This window comes from Ahaetulla prasina, chromosome 11 (assembly GCF_028640845.1).
Source record: "Ahaetulla prasina isolate Xishuangbanna chromosome 11, ASM2864084v1, whole genome shotgun sequence".
Lineage (NCBI taxonomy): Eukaryota > Metazoa > Chordata > Lepidosauria > Squamata > Colubridae > Ahaetulla > Ahaetulla prasina.
The window spans coordinates 27857565-27873766 of record NC_080549.1 but is presented as its reverse complement, the minus strand read 5'-3'; the positions used below and the strand labels follow the sequence as shown (position 1 = coordinate 27873766).

General features: G+C 42.5%; 2 long non-coding RNA genes across 4 annotated transcripts in view; one reads left to right on the top strand and one right to left on the bottom strand.

Annotated features, from left to right (window-relative positions):
- Positions 1 to 4870, bottom strand: part of LOC131204954 (uncharacterized) — a 42953-nt gene extending 38083 nt beyond the window's left edge. For both annotated transcript variants that reach the window (XR_009156683.1, XR_009156684.1), the window contains exon 1: positions 4475 to 4870. This is a non-coding gene — a long non-coding RNA (uncharacterized LOC131204954). The remainder of the gene's footprint in view (positions 1 to 4474) is intronic.
- LOC131204955 (uncharacterized) overlaps positions 1 to 15755 on the top strand; it is a 48633-nt gene extending 32878 nt beyond the window's left edge. The window contains exons 1-3 of one of the 2 annotated variants that reach the window (XR_009156686.1): positions 3829 to 3849; positions 11911 to 12078; positions 15683 to 15755. This is a non-coding gene — a long non-coding RNA (uncharacterized LOC131204955). Of the gene's footprint in view, positions 1 to 3828; positions 3850 to 11910; positions 12079 to 15682 lie in introns of those variants that run through there. The other variant, XR_009156685.1, reaches the window with a different exon arrangement.
- Positions 15756 to 16202: the final 447 nt, after the last annotated feature.

Below are 16202 nucleotides of genomic sequence, written 5' to 3'. Positions count from 1 at the left end.
GAGAGACGCAAACTGAAATTAAGGAGAAACTTCTTAACAGTGAGGACAATTAACCAGTGGAACAGCTGGCCTCCAGAAGTTGTGGGTGCTCCATCACTGGAGGTTTTTAAGAAGAGACTGGACAGTCATTTTTCTGGAATGGTAGAGGGTCTCCTGCCTGAGCAGGGGGCGGGACTAGAAGACCTCCAAGCTCTAGTCTGATTGATGTTAAGTAATCAGGTTCTGTTCTATTCTATTCTATTCTATTCTATTCTATTCTATTCTATTCTATTCTATTCTATTCTATTCTATTCTATTCTCCCTCTTTCTTCAACATTTCTGGATCTTAACATTTCTCCATTCAGTTCTCTATCTCTAGTTAATACTCTACTAAGCTCCATAAATTCATCTATTGCACCGTATATGAGTCCAGACTTTGTTTTATTTTTGTATAATTTAAAAACTTTTACTCTTTTCCTCTTTCAACATAACATGCTGATCCTGATTCCTGATTCCCGATTATAGTCTGGGTTCATGCTATATTCTGAGCCATAAATTAACAAAACGGGATTGAGTTGTTTTGATGTGCTAAGACCCAAACAAGTTGGTAAATCTTAAACAGGTGTCCCTTGAGGTATAACTGTAATCCCTAGGTCTTTATGTCACCTGTCATGCCCCTGTGGGAGTCTGAATCTGCAGCAGAAGATGAGCTGGAACAAGAACTGACAGTGAAAGAGACGGCAGCTCCGCTGGTCTTGAAGGAAACTGGGGAAGGGCAGAGTAAGTCCAGGCAAGGCTGTTTGGAATTAGCAAGGCCTGCAGGCAGGGAGGGACAGAGGTAGGATGAACAGGAGAGACAGAGGTCAGACAAGGAGCAAGAACCACCCCCTCCTGATACAAGGGCTTGGAGAGTGCAGAGAGGCGTGATCAGAGCAGACTGAGCAGGCCACTTGCAAGGAGAGTGCACTGCCCAGCTTCACCAGGCACACCTAGGGAATGAGACTTAAGGAGATGCTGTGGGGAGGGGCATTTGTCAGGAACAAATGCTGAATTCCTGAAGTGTTGTGTGCTGACATTTGAACTTGCATTCCTTGTTGGCATTCTGGACTAATTATCTAGATCTTTTGCTGCCTGGGCTCTTTGCTTTGCTCTTGTTTTGCCAACTACATTTGGGATTTATTGCTGTGCAGCCTTGGTACAGACAGCGCTGGGCTGGACTAATCACAGCCAGAGGCTGCTTGAGGTTTGTGATGGCGTTTGTTATCACTCTGCTCTGGGACTTGCCAGAAACGTGGGAGTGTTTGGGGAGATTTGGAGCAATAAAGGGGTGGTTTAAACTGCCAGCTGTTTGTGTTATCTCTGTGCCGTGCCCTGGCTCATCACATCACCTATTTAAGCCTGAAGCTTTTTCTTGGAGGTGGGGGCAGCTTTAGAGCTATACTACTGTTGACTGGATTGTGGCATTTGTCAACATAGCTGACCAGGTGAAGGTTTAACCCTAAAAAAGTTCAGATATTCAAGGTCAAGACTAACAAACTCACCTCATTCCTGTCGAGGTTATGGTATTCACACAACACACTTGCCCTATCATTACCTACCATGTTATGCAAAATCAGCAGCTCAATAGAGAAATGATATAACAATGTCTTATCTCACAGTCTAAATGCGAGGGCAGTTTAGAGCTGCAGGAGATCATACAGCAGACCCAGGCATAAGTAAAGCTGCCAGGCCAAGCCTCAGAGAAGAATTGGTGTTTGGTTTGTGGATGTAACTATATTCTTCAACCTACCTTGTGCCACAATATCTGGGTTCAAAGCCACATATGTAACTCAACAACAACTCAGTTTGCTGGGTTTCCACAAATGCTAGACTCAAATAAACCATACTATGTCACACCACCTGCTAAAACAACAGCTTAGACCACACAACATAACTTGAAGATGTGTAGGGCCGGGCATGTCAAATTTTTCAACTTTCAATTTCCAAACATTAGGGGTGCTCAAAAGTTGTGACATGCCTTGGGGATTGTAAAGCTATTTTGGTTACTTTAATATAATTTAGATGTGCTTGGTAAGTAACTGCATAAATGTAACTTTTAAACATTTTGTTTCATTTCACAGGTTCAGCTGTCTTTCTCTTTTTGTTAAACGCTATTTTTTCTGAGTGTGTTAATACTACTGGCCTCGTTTCCTGTGAGTATGATAACTGATCTCTAATGGCTTCTAAAAAAAGAACAAGACCGGGAACATTCACGCATATCAGCAACCTAATTGGGACTGACAGAGACTTGTTGCTGTCTGATAATGCGAGACATTCTCAGATATGGCCTACTGTTAAGAGAACAAAGTAGCTATGATGCTAGAAACTACCCAGCAGCCAGTCTTGCAAGAGACATATATCCAAAAATGCTTGAAAAGTGGGAATGAGTGAAGAGTTCTTTTGGGACCCCTGTTGTAAATTCACAAGTAACAATCCTGAATAAGATCCAAGACAGCTGGGATCAAGCCAAAAGCATATATCATGGTAGAGGAAAGCTAGATGCCAAATAAACTTTCACTGTGAAACTTGACAAACTGTTTGACATCCTCAACTGCAAGAGTCAAATTGGTCTGTGTGCTGAATTTGGCTGCCCTGCTGGCTGCAAAAAAGGAGCTCACATTAACTGTACCTGCCCTAAGGAGATTAGAATTTTATTGGCCAAGTGTGATTGGACACACAAGGAATTTGTCTTGGTGCATATGCTCTCAGTGTACATAAAAGAAAAGATACGTTCATCAAGGTACAACATTTACAACACAATTGATGATCAATATATCAATATAAATCATAAGGATTGCCAGCAACAAGTTATAGTCATACAGTCATAAGTGGAAAGAAATTGGCGATGGGAACTATGAAACGATTAATAGTAGTGCAGATTCAGTAAATAGTTTGACAGTGTTGAGGGAATTATTTGTTTAGCAGAGTGATGGCCTTCGGGAAAAAACTGTTCTTGTGTCTAGTTGTTCTGGTGTGCAGTGCTCTATAGCGTCGTTTTGAGGGTAGGAGTTGAAACAGTTTATGTCCAGGATGCGAGGGATCTGCAAATATTTTCACGGCCCTCTTCTTGATTCGTGCAGTCATGAAGATGAAGATGAAGATACCATTGAAGGAACTTGCTTTTGTTAAATGTCAGAGAGACAAGGTTGGTTCTTTTGGATCGCACCAGATTGGTTTGCCAAATGTGCCCACGCAGAAACGACTAGGCAAAAGGCAAAAACAGCAAGACGATGAGAGACAAAGGCTTGCTAAATATAAGCACAGATGTATTCCAGATATTTTGATACTGACAAATGACCAAACACACATGCCCTCTACTTCAAAAGAAAAGACAGAATACAATAGATGAGAAATAACAAATGTTGCTATGCAGAGCATGAGATACGGTGTTGGCCTACATGCCACTGGTGCCATTACCACTTCATAGATGCTGGCTTGATCATCGAAGAAGACAAGAGACTTGTAGTTGACTACAATAAAGTCAAGATTATGAGGTCCCTAGATCAAGAATTTGCTGAGTTCTGTAAGAAGGGCAAAGTAGAATGCATCTTCTTTGACAGCCGTATAAATGCAACTAAAGTTATGCTGAAAGCAAACAATTCAGGCCAGCAATTCCCCAGAATCATCAAAGAAGAACATTATTCTGTGTGTACTGAGCCGGGTGGAAGATTCCCTTCAGAGAAAGGCTCAAAAACAGGAAAACCCGCTCAAGTGATTGCAGATAATCTGGTGCATTTCAGGAAGAAGAAAGGCACTGACAAAAGCTTGAAGGCCATTGGAGGAGATTCTACAAATGTTACTACTGGCTGTGAAAGTGGTACCATGCACTAGGTAGAGGTCAATGTTGACCGGAAGTTGATCTGGGTTGGTGTGTGCATTCCACACAGATGAGTTACTCCTACAAATCACAAAATTGGATGGGAAGACCTTGTCTATGCAAGCTAGTTGTTGTGATTACAAGTGGAGGGAATCTGGCTGTCACTTTGAGCCACATATAGGAAAAGACAAGTCACACATATAGGCTGGGTTCAGTGGCTTTCGGTGGGGTCCAAGTAAGCAAGATGGCATTGCAGAATTGGGACCCACTATTTTAATATAGTTAGAATGACACCCTGCACTTGTATGAAAGGGGAGGAGTTTGTGATGTGATAAAATAGCAAGCCGCTATGGACACCCCCGGCTGAGGCATCTGTACAGAAGCGGGTCAGGAAAGTCAGGATGGCAGGTGGGACATGTGACTGAAGACTCATCCTTTTATATGTCCATCGAACATGTGACACATGCAAAAAAGTAGCCAGCCAAATATCCCAATTGGTCTCATCCATCTGGGGAAGCCTTCCTGCAAAGAGCTGGGGGCCAAGTTGACATTTTAATGTTCAACTTTATATTCTGCCAACAGTCCTAAATTGGTAAAGAGTAAAAAAGTAAAAGAACAACACAACAATTTCCAAATTACTTCAACCAATTTGGGTGGGTGGGGAGGAAATCTTCAGATGAACATCTAGATCACAAGATGTGCAGAGCCTCAGGGTGGCCTTGGATGCCTCCTCCAGTCCGTGGGCCTGCTGGATGTTCCTCTCCCAGCTGGGTGTGAGAAATCATGGACGGCTGAAGAGACGCCCTTGCAGTGAATGAATGGGCCCAGGAGGAGTTGACGAATGAGGGATGGCCAGGATTCATATCCGAAACCCACCACTTGGGGAAGAGGGTTGACCACTCAGTTTCCCTGCAACATTGGGAAATGGGAATCGAGGGAGAGCGTGTCATGCTGGAGGATGCTCAGCTTTGCATTGTTTGACTGAACAGATGGAGCCAACACAGGGAAACAAAGCATGATTCCTTCCTGGAGGGATGATTAATTAGGGAAAATCTTTTCAAAGAAGGAAACAGTGTGTTACTCTGAGCCATCATGGCCAAGGAAAGAATGCCTGGCTCTCCTCTTCCCATGTAGGTAAATTTAGGGGAGACTTTGGAGAACTTTTAACAGCATTTGGAATAGCATTTGGATTTCAGATGCTGATTTGTCTAGGGCTTCCTCCATATCCTAAGAAAAGTGATGGTAATGGCAATGTTTCCATTCAGAGGCAACAAAAATTGCTCTGCAAATAGGGATAACTGTAGTTAGGACTATCCTACAGGGTCAATTCCTTCTTGCATCACAGGAAGTCCCTATTGCCAGCCTGGTCTCAGGATTTTATGTATAGAATAGAATAGAATTCTTTTATTGACCAAGTGTGATTGGACACGCAAGTAATTTGTCTTGGTGCATAGGCTCTCAGTGTACATAAAAGAAAAGATACCTTCATCAAGAATTCTAATATTGTATTGCAACACAATATGCTTGGCGCCCAAGGCAACCCCTTCAGCACTCTTAGGTCCCCAACCAGTGGTGGGATTCAGCCAGTTCCCATCACTTCGGGAGAACCGGTTATTAACTTACTGAGCAGTTTGGTGAAGTGGTTGTTGGAAGGAATCATGAGGGCAGAGAACCGGTTGTTAAATTGCTTGAATCCCACCACTGTCCCCAACCATCTTTTTAAAAACCTGGTTTTAATGACCAAAAGAAGCTGTCAGACTGCAAAACTGGAATCAGATGCTTCCAGTATCATCCTTCTTTTTAATATTTCTGAGCTCTGAAAAGTTCCCCTGAGTTCTAATCTGGCTGTTCACAGCACAAAATTGCAGAGATATTGTTTCAGAAAGAACCAAGGAGTCCAGGAACCGCTCTAAGCATTTTGGAATTTTAGGGGAAAAAATTAAGACAAAGGGAGCTCTCAGCCCTCCCATAAAACTTAGATAGTGAGTATCAATCTTGTGCATACATACCCCAATATTTTCAAGGAAAAGTTTAAAGTTTGCTGCAGTTTTCTTTGGTTTGCATTTACTTTAATACCGATTTAACGTGTATACAGACATTTGTGGTGAAATATTTCTTTTTTTTATTTTATCCATACGACATGTCACCCTTTGCGATAGCAACCTTTTTGTAACATGAGGAAGATTTCTAAAACTCTCCCTAATTTTCATACTCATTATTGTCAGCTGTCCAAGAACCTGCACCACAACATCTGCAGAGGAGCAATTAAGGAAGTGGAAAAATCCATCAGTTACACTACAGTGCAGCCAGCAAGATTCACAGGCCTTCTGCATGCACATTGTGAAATGTGTAAGAAAGGGGTGAGGCTTGAGTGGGATGCTGTAGATACACACAGACCTAGTTACAGGACAATGGCCAACTAAGATGATCAAAGGCCTGAAGATTAAACATATGAAGAACAGTTGTAGGATTTGGGTTTGGCTAGTCTAGAGAAAAGAAGGACTGGGGGGGATTGGTAGCAGTATTCCAATATTTGAGATGCTGCCACAAAGAAGAGGAGGGTCAATTTATTTTCCAAAGCACCAGAGGGCAGGAACAAAAACAATAGATGGAAATTAATCAGCGAGAGAAGCAACCTGGAATTAAGGAGAAACTTCCTAACAGTGAGAACAATTAACCAGTGGAACAGCTGGCCTCCAGAAGTTATGGGTGCTTCATCACTAGAGGTTTTTAAGAAGAGACTGGACAGTTGTTGCTGTTGTTTGTCATGAAGTCATGTCTAACCCATCGCGACCCCATGGACAAAGTTCCTCCAGCCTTCCTGTCCTCTACCATCCCCCGGAGTCCTTTTAAGAAAAGAAGAGTCAAGTAAAACTGATCAGAGTTGACCAAGGTATTCAATCTGCTGTGAGATTGAACAAAATGCACACAATGAGTAGCAGCATAAAATAGTATAATAAAATGTGTTTAGTGGTTTAAATGAGTTCTTCACTACATGGGCAGTATAGTACCACCTATGTCTAAAATGAAAATCACACTGGAGTGGAACAATGTTGCACCCAAAAGGCGCCTGATTTTCCTATTCAGTTTATTTTGATAGCTCTTTTATCAATCAATCAATCAATCAATCAATCAATCATCCAATCTGTTCCTCCTACTCTTTTGTTCCCCTCTGCTATGGGAAATATTTATTTATTCTGATTATCTATTTCTTATAGTTTAAGATCTCTAACAGAGCCCTGCTCTTATACCACTGTTGCAGCTTGCTTTATGAAGATCTCCTTTTACAAAACTTTTTGTTAGTCAAAGTAGATCAGAACTTTGTTTTCTCTCTTAGAGCTTCAACAGAATCGGGAGAGCCCTTTGCCAGATGAAATCATAATTCAAGTTTACTGATGATACCAACAGAAAAACTGGTGCCATGCAGGAAAAAAAATGCCTGCTTTGTTCCCCCATTCCAAATCACTTTGATGCAAATGCCAAAATATGCAATTATTTCATTGGCTCAGGTCAAGGAGCAGCTTACAAGAAAGAAAAAAAAAACCACAGAGGAATTTAGAATAGAAAGATAAAGTCATTCCAAGAAAGGAGAGAAAAAATACCTCAAGAAAAAGAAAGTGTCCAATGAATCAATGAATTAAACGACTCTTTAACTTGCTTTGAGCTGTGGAGCAGTTTCCACATCACTTGGAGATCTCCATGACCTTGTCAGATAATAAATGCTGACTGTTGGGGGCGAGTCATTGGCCCCCACGGAAAGGGCTCACAATCTGGGCGTCCTCCTGGATGCACGGCTTAATTTAGAAGAACATATGACGGCCGTCGCCAGGGGGGCTTTTTATCAGGTTCACCTGATATGCCAGTTGCGCCCCTTTCTGGATCGGGCTTCCTTATACACAGTCACCCATGTCCTTGTCACATCCCGCCTGGACTACTGCAATGCTCTCTACATGGGGCTCCCCTTGAAGGGTACCCGGAGGCTTCAACTGGTCCAGAATGCGGCTGTGCAGGTGATAGAGGGAGCACCTCGTGGCTCCCGTATGACACCTCTCCTGCGCAGTCTGCACTGGCTTCAAGTGATCTTCCGGGTCCAATTCAAGTTGCTTGTTATCACCTTCAAAGCACTCCATGGCTTAGGACCGGGGTATCTACGGGACCGCCTACTGCCACCAGTAGCCTCACACCGACCAGTGCGCTCTCACAGAGAAGGCCTCCTCCGGATACCGTCAGCCAAACAATGTCGGCTGGTGACCTCCAGGGGGAGGGCCTTCTCTGTGGGGGCTCCCGCCCTCTGGAACGAGCTGCCTCCAGGGCTTCGTCAACTCCCCAACCTCCGGACCTTCCACCGCGAGCTGAAGATGCTGTTGTTTCGACATGCAGGACTAGCTTGAACATAGTTTTAATTTAGAGTTTTAATCAGGGTTTTAAACGGGGTTTTAAACTGTATTTAAAAATTTTAGGCCATTATTGAATCAGTTTTTTATATAGTTTTTAATTTGTATTGTATGTATTGTGTTTTTACTGGCTGTGAACCACCCTGAATCCTTCGGGAGAAGGGCGGTATACAAATATAATAATAAATAATAATAATAATAATAATAATAATAATAATAATAATAATAATAATAATAATAATAATAATAATAATAATAATAAAAATAATAAAAATAAAAATAAAAAAATAGCATCATCTTTCTATGAACTTCCAGGGTATTTTTTTAAAAGAGGAGTTTAACAAACAAAGTAATAATCTATATAGTGGGGCAGTGAGGTCCCAAATGTGCCATCAACCCTATTTTCTCAATTTCACAAGGGCATTGCCTTTAAATCTCTGAATACTACTACATTTCCTTTCCAGAAACATCAAAGGTAGCACATTAAACTGACCTAAGGTTAAAAACTCTTATATAAGTGATATTGTACAAATATTTAGCAGGGTACTAAGAAGAAGATCGGGGTGGGAGTAAAATTATCCCTGAGTTTTCTCCAAAGTGGAATTGTGGTGCTCCGGAGGCCCAAGGCAATCTGTTATTGGCTGGAGGACTCAGATTATCTCTGTCAATTATCACATTCTCTTTCTTTTCTAAAAATGAGACAATCGCTTCCTGACAAACGTAAGAGGGAGTTAGACTGAGGCAGTAAATGGGGCAGCCAGTCCATACACAGGGCCCAAGGGAAGTCACCCCAGACCCCAGGCACGGTGACCTGCTAGACTAGTAGAAACTAGGACAGGAATTGTGACTGAGTGGCTTGTAGCACTCTAAAATCTTCATGAATACAGACCAGGGACTGGTACAGGTTTTGGATAGTAACCTTAGCTTTGAAGCTATTCAGCCCCATAAAATCAGTGGCCACAAAAATAGCAACATTTATCCAGGAATAAGCCCATGTTCTGAGGTGTTATTTTTGACCCTTGGAGTTTGTGTGTGTGTGTGTGTGTGCACCTTCCCATTCATGTCATTTCAAGGCGTTCAGAGAATGACTGGAATACAACATTCAACCTCCCTATGCATTTAAAACAGGAGAAAGAGGAGTTTCTGACTGAAACAATTCATTTTAGTAATTACATAAAATTATATATCATGCTAGTAATTAATTTTGCCCCCAACAATCTGGGTCCTAATTTTACCGACCTCGGAAGGATGGACGGCTGAGTCAACCTTGAGCCTGGTGAGATTCGAACTGCCAAATTGCAGGCAGCCGGCAGGCAGCAGAAGTAGCCTGCAGTACAGCACTCTAACCACTGTGTCACCATGGCTGATATGTGTGTGTGTGCTTATGTGAGACTAGGGAAGAGTAAAAACCTATTGTTGTGGCAACTTAACAAATGATTAAACAAAAGGAAAAATAATGTTTTTGCCAACTTTAAGTATTGCATGGAATAAAATACGAAGTCTGAAAGCAAGAGAAAATGTGGTCCTGAGGAAGGAAGGAAGGAAGGAAGGAAGGAAGGAAGGAAGGAAGGAAGGAAGGAAGGAAGGAAGGAAGGAAGGAAGGAAGGAAGGAAGGCCAGCCTTGGCAGTTTGTATCCAGCAAAGAACGTGGCAAATGTTTGGTCCTTTGCATACACTGAAGATGTCAAACACATCTGATTTTTATTTATTTTCCACAATTAAAATCAGGAAGTTAGGCCAAAGACTTATGAAGACCTGTGAGGGTTCAGCTGCCATGATTTGGGGCATGGTGGAAAATGCAAGAGAAAAATGAGTAGACTGCTACATAGAGAGTGTCAGCGTCCAATACTTTAACTCTGCTTTGAGGACTCAAAAAGAAGTGGACTAAGTGATGGGGTGAAGGGATTTGTGTAACATCCAAGAGGGAGGGAAGATTATAAGATTGTAATTATCTGTTGAAGGGAAAATTGGAGATCATTGTATTTTCTTAGTTTTCCCCTTTTTTCTTGCACCTTTTTATTTCTTCTTTGGTTTTTTTCCCTTTTTCTTTAGATTTGTCTTGAAGTAAAACTCTCAATAAATATTTTCCAAGAGAGAGAAATAGCCTGGCAGATCACAGGTGCAGATGAGGAACGAGGGGCCTCCCTTCTCCCTCTTCTCTTACTGCATAGAGCCCTTCGGACTTGTTCTTCTGACTTGTCATTTAGGGTTTTTTCCATTATTATGGAATGGTAAAAAGTTGAGATTTGATGTTATGCTTTATTTTACTGCAATAGAGGGAGTTGGAAGTCAATGCTTTTCCCCCCTTTTCCCCCTCCGCTCCCCTCCTCTTTCCCTTTCTCCCCTCCCCCCCCCCACTGTGTCCTCCTATTTATTTATTTTTTTGTATTTTTGTATTTTATTCTATAATCTAATCAAATGTCTAAAGATAAATCCCCTGTGAAATGTTTGGGTTGAATGATGCTGCCCAGGTCACTAGGTGAGCTTTGCGGTTGACCTAAACCTACTTCATCTGCAAGTCAACACATCCAGGGCAAGGGTGAAATCCAGCAGGTTCTAACACTTCTGGAGAACCGGTAGCGGAAATTTTGAGTAGTTCAGAGAACCAGCAAATACCACCTCTGGCTGGCCCCAGGAGTGGGGAGGGAATGGAAATTTTGCAATATCCTTTCCCTGCCATGCCCAACAAGCCTCGCCCAGCAAGCCACACCCACAGAACCAGTAGTAAACAAATTGAATTCCTCCACTGATCCAGGGCCATTCTTCCTTATTGATCACTCTCTCCACCCATCTTGGACTGGCAAAAAAAACCCAGACTAGCAAGAAACGTGTGATCCACACTGTACGCTCTCCTCCTGCGTCAAGGGCCTTTCTGACCAATTGCGGCCAGGCCCTTGGCTGTCGTCTGAGCTGGTGCTTGACACACCCTACAGACCTGACTCAACTTGTGCAGGGGAGGAATTAAGAAGAGTACTACTGCTAAGGACAATTTGAGTCCATCCCATTCATGGTTGACGGCAGCTTCATGTGGACGGGGAATGCAGTAGTGAAATCCAGCCGGAGCTATCTGGCTCACGTGAACCGGTAGAGCCGGTGGCAGGAGACTCCACCCACCCACCGGGATATCATTATGTCCCGTTTTTGACCCTCTGTGCATGTGTAGAAGAGGCGAGCACGAGCATAGGGTGCACACGCGCTCACATTTCTGAACCGGTAGTGTAGCAATTCACCGCTAGGGGAAGGTGGCTAGAGCGTGTTTGTACCATGGCTAAGTGCAGATGGGATATAATCCTAGCTCACAGAACACCTGTCTTCCTTGTCTACGACTCTAACAAAAAATGACAGCATGAAGGAACTTCCTGTAAAGTCTGTTAACTACAGGGTACATTCTGATCTCTGGCTGCAAAAAGAGGTGAGCAGAAACGCTGAATGTAAATATTACTCATGAAAAATATATGTAGCTCTGCTGGCCCTAAGCGGGGGAAAATCCAATGTCCAAATAGAGTAGAAATATATCCAAAATCCACATAGACCTGCTGTGAATATTAACTCTGCTATCCCTCATTGCACAGCGGAATGTTGCCCACAAATGTGGAAGCTGACTGAGAACATGTGCCTGTGTTGAGTGTGCATCTGTGCGTGTGTTGGTAGTGATGAGTTATGTCTCCTGCGTTACTCCAGAAGAGAACATGAATCCACGTATCAAAAGTCTTGGAAACCCATCATTAAACTCTTTGCAGCTCATCTGGGAGGCCTCGCCATTTGCCAGTCAAAGACCAAATGCGACCCAGGAATTAACATGCTAAATTGCACTTTACGCTCCCTCGAGAAACGGGGCCCCATCTGAAGGTAGGGCACATTCATTTCCCGCCCGGTGAGCTGTTTCAGAGCCCCGCATGTCTGGGGTTGGGAAGCCAGTTGGAGCCGATGCCAAAACCGTATGGAATGTGCAGAGGTCAAGCCTGGGAAGTCGTCTGCTTCAGAGCTATTTGGGGCAGGCAAATTCAAGGGAGCCGGCACACAGATGTGACTGACTGACAGAGGAGGGACCGTTGCCACAAGTGTGATGCTGACCCTGCAAGTTTTAAGAAGCTGAGGGGAGGGGAGTCAAGGATCGCAAGAAGCCCCCAGGGAGGTCACTCCATTTCTGGGAAGAAGAGGAAGATGCCAACAGTCTCCAAGGGATGGTCACCGCTTCTGTGTCTTATGTGTAGATCAAGCGATCCTCTTGGCTTCTGGGCAATGCCTGAACTGGGGAGTTAGGAAGCTGATATCTCCACACTGTCTCATACAAAGAGCAAGACATTCCGGTCTGAGTGTTGAAGGTCTGTCCACAGTTCCCTTGGCGTGATGGGGGAGGGCTAGAAAATGGACATCATTTTATTCCAAAGAGAGATGAGTGGCCATTTTTCACCACTCATTGATTGTGGTGCATTTAGATAAGACTTAGCATGGTCACAAGCAGAAATACAAATACATGTGTGTGATTTCCCTGATTGCTTATACCACTCAACTGGATGAATGTATTTGAGCATGTTTGCTCATCTAACCTGAGACAAGGCAACCTCAGCTGCCTTGTCAGAGCTGAGTGTCTGAAGGGAGTTGATATTGTGGTAATCGCCTCATTCTTGAAATGAGAAGCCTTTCATGTTTGCACATTTCTTCTAATACGGCAACATTTGGCAGATGGAGGGAGAACACAACCCAATTCAAGTTGAATTGAATTGGTTTATATTCCTTGACTTACGACCACAATTGAGACCAAAATTACTTTTGCTAAGTGAGATGGTTACTAAGGGAATTTTGCCCCATTTTACTATCTTGCTTGCTGCTGTTGTTAAATTAATCACTTTGACTGATGTTAGTAACTTGGTTGTTAAGTGAATCTGGCTTTCCCATTGATTTTTCTTGACAGAAGTTCACAAAATGTGATCACATGATTCTGAGACACTGTGAACTAAGATGATTAAAGGCCTGGAGGCTAAAACATATGAAGAAGGGTTGCAGTAGCTGGATTTGGCTAGTCTAAGAGAAAAGAAAGACTGGGGGGACGTCATAGAAACATTCCAGTATCTGAGGGGCTGCCACAAAGAAGACGGGCTCAACTTATTTTCCAAAGCACAAGATGGCAAGAAACAATGGATGGAAACTGATCAAAGAGAGAAGCAACTTGGAATTAAGGAGAAACTTCCTAAGAGGACAATTAACCAGTGGAACAGCCTGCCTTCAGAAATTGTGGGTGCTCCACCACTGGAAGTTTTTAAGAAGAGATGGACAGTTGTTGTTTGTCGCGAAGTCATGTCTGACCCATCACGACCCCATGGACAACGTTCCTCCAGGCCTTTCTGTCCTCTACCATCCCCCAGAGTCCATTTAAGCTCACACCGACTGCTTCAGTGACTTCATCCAGCCACCTCCTTCTCGGCCATCCCCTTCTTCTTTTGCCCTCAACCATTCTGGACTGGACAGTCACTTGTCTGAAATGGTCTCGGGTCTCCTGCTTGAGCAGAGGGTTGGACTAGAAGATGTCCAAGGTCCCTTCCAACTCTATTCCATTCCATTCCATTCCATTGTTGTCAAGCATCTGAATTTTGATCACACAACCATAGAGATCCTGCAACAGTCGTAAGCGTGAAAAGCAGTTGTAAGTCTTTTTTTTTTCCAGTGCTGTTGTAACTTCAAATCGTTACTAAATGAATGATTGTAAGTCGAGGACTACCTGTGCTGTCATTCTTAGCCGGATTCACTTAACAAGAGTGTTACTAACTTAACAGCTGTCTCACTTAACAACTGTGGCAGGAAAGGTTGTAAAATGGAGCAATGGACATTTTGGGTTGAAATGTGGTCGTAGGTCAAGGGCTGCTCTATTCTTGCAGCCTTAAAAACCGGTCACTAAACCCTCCTGCTCGCTGTGTGAAATGTTTATTCACTCAAAGCACTGAAGTTCCTGATTAAAGTGATAAAACACTTTTTCGGTGTAAGAAGCATCACATTTAAGCAAGGTTAACTATAATAATAGAGGTCACATAAGCTTTTCTTTAAACTTCCTTGGTAAAATAGTTATAATTTGAGAAATGTTCATAGTCATTCTGAATAAATTTTGTTTAGGGAAAAAATACTATTCATTATATGGTTCAGATTTGAAATATAGAAACTGATCCAGATTCACTCCTGGTTCGCCCCATTTTCTGCTCTGATGACTTGTTGCTTTGAAAAGACTGCAATTTCTCTCTCAATGTCAGAGAATTTAATCTGATTTATGTTTCTAATCTCCCATTCCATTGACTAATTTAAGGATTGAAACATGAGCCTTCATTTTTCAACACAAAAATAGGCCATTTACTTCATTCACAGCCTTCCCAAGCAACCACACCACACTCAGGATTACAAATTATAAACTGGAATGGAAACAATGCACAGGTCAGTTCACAATTAAATGTTGGGCCAAAGAGGGCCTGTTTTGGGTGTCTTCCTGAATGCCGGGGGCAGAAGCGGAGAGCACCTTTTGCAGACCTCATTCAAGCCTGGGACCTGCACAGGAGAAGACCTTCCTAGGTGCCCAATAGTTTAGCTTCTGCCTTCTTCCGAATGGACTCTGCTGGTGATCTAAGTAACCACACAAGTTTAAGGTATGATAAAGTAGGAAAAGATATGTTCAAAAAAACATATATTTCAGAGAAATGCATAGCAATCGCAAGAATACTGTTATAAACTGAGTGTAAAACACATTTTGAAAAATAAGGCTTCTGTTTCTTTTCTTTCCTTGGCATTGAGAGAGAAATGATACAGATTAAGGACTGAATAATTGCAAAATCATTAATATTCATAGAATCATAAAAATCATAGCTCCTGCCATAGTTCTTCTGATGAGTTTATTTGACAATTCAGTGGACAAGTTTTAAGGTTGTGTTTTAATTTTTCTATTTATTGGTTTTAACCTTTACTGGTTTTGTGATTGACATTTTTTATTGGACATGGTTCTTATGCACTGGACTCCTGTCAAGAGAAGAGATATACAGAAAAGGGAGGGAGGAAGAAAGGAAGGAAGGAAGGAGGGAGGGAAGGAAGATTATAACTTGAACATAAATGGCTAGAAAGTTTTCTCATCAGAGCTGGTTGTGACAGAATGAGAAAATCATTCTGATGTGTTGAGTCTGCCTTTGAAACTTCTTTAATATCCCTGCAGTTGAGTTCCAGTCCTGAATCTAAAAGGCAGCAGCAAAGTCTAGCTCACTGGGACAAAAATTAAAAGTAGGGAGAAAAGCAAGTAAAATCCAGAGAAGCAGGTGCTTTGAAACTAATTTTTCCAATAAATGTACCCTTACAGTTACCTCTGTCATTTAATGAAATAAAGCAAACACAGGCAGTCTAAGAAAAACTGCAAATGTTCTATGTTATTACAAAAATTATTTGACATCATAGCAGAATGTTTTAGTATTTTTATCACCCTCAGGAGCTTGACAGAAGTTTCAGAATCACAATTCAGGCATGAAGAAAAAGCAGAAAAAGAAACTGGATGCCTGCCTTATTCTCACGCCTCAGAAGGGACATTTTGGAAGGCTGTGAGTGACTGTCTCCCCTGATTTTTGTGCACAAGTCCCTGTTCCCCTCAGAATATCATGCAGGGACTGAACAGGCATCATTCTCAACAGGCAAGTCGCTTGGTCCTATAGGAAGAAATGTCCGTCAGGGTTCAGTTCCAAGTGGGGAGAAAGACACTGGAAACATGGAGGCTGCTTGGAAGGATGGTTTAATGGTTAACAGGACCACATGGGTTTGAAGTCCTGGCTCACTGACCACATGGAGTGCAGAGTGAATGTTATTTATACTCTCTCTTGGGCTTTGACCTTGAGCTTCCTGTTCCTGTAGCAAGGGCATGTATCCTATTGGTTGCAGACTTCCATGTGGAGTCATGTTTGTCTGAATCGAGTTTAATTGAACCTTGCTGGGTGATGTAATGAAGGGGCTTGGTC